This window comes from Lissotriton vulgaris, chromosome 1_2, assembly GCF_964263255.1.
Source record: "Lissotriton vulgaris chromosome 1_2, aLisVul1.2, whole genome shotgun sequence".
Classification (NCBI taxonomy): Eukaryota; Metazoa; Chordata; class Amphibia; order Caudata; family Salamandridae; genus Lissotriton; species Lissotriton vulgaris.
Genome location: NC_141686.1, coordinates 334,790,009 through 334,794,006, shown reverse-complemented (window position 1 = coordinate 334,794,006; position 3,998 = coordinate 334,790,009).

Sequence of the window (3,998 nt, the reverse complement as noted above, 5' to 3'; positions counted from 1 at the left end):
ATAAGGAGGGAGACCAAGATCCTCCAACACGGTCCAGAGCCTCTCCCTCGCGACCAGATCGAATGCAGCCCTCAGGTCCACAAAGACAAGGTAGAGGCTGCCACCCTCTACTCTTGCAGTTTTCCAGTATAGGACCTGGAGTCGAAAGATCTGGTCCAGGGTCGAGACCCATGTTCTAAAACCGGCTTGGAGGGTGGTCAAGATTTTGTTTTCCTCCATCCAGCCCAATAGCCTCTCCAGCAGAACTCGGCCCATCAGCTTCTGAGTGGTATCGAGTAGACTAATTGGTCTATAGTTTGATGGAGCAAGGGGACAGCCCTTTTTAAAGATTGGAACAATCTCTGCCCCCAGCCAGGTCTCAGGGACTGGGGATCCCCGTAGGACAGCATTAAACAGAACCAACAAATATGGGGCCCAGATCTTTGGCTGGGATCTAAAGAGATCTCCAGGAAGCTTATCCAGGCCCGGGGCCTTGTTCGGGAGCAATTTCTCAATTGCCAGTTCAACTTCCCTGAGTGTGATGTTAATTGGGCAGTAAGCGGGGGCTCCAGTAGGGGCACCTTTTTTTACTGTTGCAGGACAGGGTCCGAGTGCAGGGCCCAAGGCCCCCGGCAGTCTGCACTCATGCGGGGGGTCTGGGGCCATGGGGGGGATCGGGAGCTCAGTTAGAGCCATGGGTTCTATAAGGGGAAGTCCCTGAACCCGGGACCCCCTGCAGTAGACACTCGTGCAGGGGGTCCTGGGGTGTGCTGATACAGGAGTTCGAGGTCCCGCATCCCAAGGCCCCCGGCAGTCGACTCTCGTGCGGGGGTTCTGGGGCAGCCGAGGGCTCGGAGACCCGATGATCAGAACTAAGATTCTGACAAGGGAAAGACCCAGTGACCGGGGCCCCCAGCAATCGACACTCATGCAAGGGGTCCCGAGTCATGCGGGTGCAAAGGACCAAACTCTCAGTCCCCAGGGCCCCCGGCAGTCGACTCTCATGCCTGGGGTCCCGAGGCACATCATCCCGTGGAGCCAGAGCCAGTTCTGAAATCTCCCCCTGGGGCAACCACCCACTATCCTCCAACTCAGGGATTGTGTAGAGTGACTTAAAATGAGCCTCCCACACTATAGGGGCGATATTCGAGACCCCAGTGTCTCTCTCACCTATCACTGAAGAAGTGACAATTAGCCAAAAGGTCTTGGAATCTTTTAGGAGCAGTGCCTGCCTCAGCTCTTCCCACCTAGATTCCTCCCACTCACTTTTTGCTCTAATAAGTGCCTTCTTGTACAACAGTCTAGTTGTTCTAATTTTAGGGACATCCTTGGATTTAATAGCCTTAAGTAGGTCTTTCTTAAGGTTTTTGCATGTGTGGTTGTGCCAGGGATACGTTTTATTCTGGTGCGACTTAGTCCCACTAACCGGATAAAATACTTCCCCTAGACTCTCAACTAACTTTCTGTGGATTTCTATAGTCTGCCCATGGGAGGTGGAATTTCCCATGTCACTTATTAATGGGACAGCTAACTGATAGATTTGTGCAAGTCTGGTAGGAGACTCTAGGCACAAAGGCCATTTAACTCTTCTCCTATTATTAGATAAGATATAAGGTGGGGGTGCCAGGGTGGAATTAGAGGCAGGATTTGTCAATCCAAATGCACCAGTTTTAAGCGATAATACCAGGGCATTGTGGTCGCTATCATGCCTTGGGACAACTTCAAAATCCTCAAACTTGCCCCAATCTTTAGCCTCCATCATAAGATAATCGATATTGGAAGTTCGATTAATCCTGTTATATGTGGCCAGGACAGTATTTTTATTATTGCCCCTTTCATTGCATGCCCGCAGAGACATTGCAAGGGTCAAGGCGTTCATTTGTAAAACTAGCGGGGTCCAGGCCTCTACTGGGGCTATTTTTGAGGTGGGAATTTGCCAAAGCAAGTCCACCTCATCCTCCTCACACGACTCGGATCCGCCCAATGGCTCAAACTGGCAGTTCAGATCACCACCTAGGATGATCGAGGTTGCAGGGTCAAGTGATTGAAGGAAATGGTCGAGCGCTTGAATAGTGCTCGATTCTTTTCCATTCATTATGGGCCTAGAATAGATGTTAATAATAGCCAGTGTGGATCCGCCAACAGATGTTAGCAAAACACATAGGATATCAGGCGAGTTTGTGTCCACCTGTACACCCTGCATACCTAAGTGTAGACCTACCCATATGGCAAGGCCACCCGAAGGGCGGCCTTTCCCGCGTGTGACTGCAGAGATGGCATAGGTTGCAAAACCAGGATTTTCACTCTTCTCAAGGGACCAGGTTTCTTGCATTAGGCAGATATCAAAAGTGGACATGAAGGAGGTCCAGTCAGGTATAGGTAGCTTACTTTTTAGACCTGCGACATTCCACGAGAGTATTTTTATACTGCCCTCCCCGTCCTTTACTTTATCCTTTACTCCCCCTCGTTCATTTAGTGGTACCTGGTTAAGTCTCTGATCAACCTTTGTCTCCTCCTTCATTAAGGCTTGAAGGGGGAGAGTCACAGAGCTATCAGAGTGTAGTGGGTTTTCCTGAGTTACGACGCCTTCTACTGGGTTTATTACTAACACAACCCCTCTGAACTCTTTATGAGGTCAGAGGCACAAGCACATAACAAGATGCTCAATTATCATACAATAAGTTGCACAATATACAGTAGAGCCCTAGGGGCACTTCAAACCATATACTAAAATAGTGGTATAAGAACCACGTCACGAACAAAGGATAGGCCTAGGGCCTAGGGAATCGCTGGGGCTACACTGTACTACCAAAGGATAGGAAGTAGGAGGCCCACGGGAGGCTTGTGCAGTGTCTTTACACACACGGGATTTACCATAGAGTTATAATGGGAACGAAAGAAATGGAAACTAGTTCTTTTAGGTCACTTCCGGATAGACTAGGAGAAAGCCACTGAAAACTAGGACACTAGGATAGTTATAACCCACAGGAGCACCGGAGTACTTGCGATACCTCACCCACAGGGGTTCATAGGTGTCAAAGTGTGTCGGGTTTCGTCGCTGAATCCTATGGAGCCTGGAGAAAAGATGCTGCAGGCGACCAGGAGAGAAGTGTCCGGGTGGATCCAAAGGCGGATCGAGGATGAAGAGTACCTGAAAGCAGAGGGGAGAGAGTCTGGGTCACTAGCCAGTGACCAGGAAGGAACCAGGAAGGAACAGGTGATGTCGAGGAGCAATCAAGTGATGTTGTGAACCATGTCTCTGTAGCCACGTGGACCAGGAGGTGTCGACAACAACCAGGAGTCAGGCACGGACTGTCCCACAAAGGCTCTCGCTGTCGGCGGTGTCGGCTTCCGGATTGGAGTCAACAAGCCTTGGCAAAGGCAACCCATGCAGGAATCAAAGATGGCTTCTGGATCAGACCAGCAAGGTCTGATGGGCTTCTCCTTTTCAGGGACGCAAGGCCAGCCTAGAACAACCAGACCAGCAGTGGAAATTCAAAGGTTCATCATCACAGAGGCCACTATCCAATGGGCAATTGACCAGACAGACACGTCAAGCAGAAAAATGCAGAATGGCCCCACGCGGCACTAGTGGAATGTGAAGGGCTGATATTTGGTGCAGTTGATGCTCGGAGCAGGGGCTTCTCAGTCCCCAATACACAACTTTGAGGGGGCCTCAGAAGTTGCACGGGAAGCAATTCCCAGGCTTTCCAAGATGGCCGGTCCCACGTCTCTCGTTGCCTCCACGGGTCTCAGTTTTGGTGTGGCTGTGAGAAGTCTGGCAGTCTGGGTCTTGTCAGGCTCTGTCTTTGGGCTTTGGCGGGAGCGACAACAAAGCAAACCGTTGATCGCTTGATGGTGCCTGCTTGCACAGGGTGGTCACTCCTAGACCACAAGGGAGATTCTTCAGTCTTCTATCTTCAAGTAGAAAGTCGAAGGTCCAGAGTTTCATTTCAAGTTTAAGTCAGGATAAATCTAAAGTCTCTAGACTCAGCTCCTACCTATATACTAATTTAAGG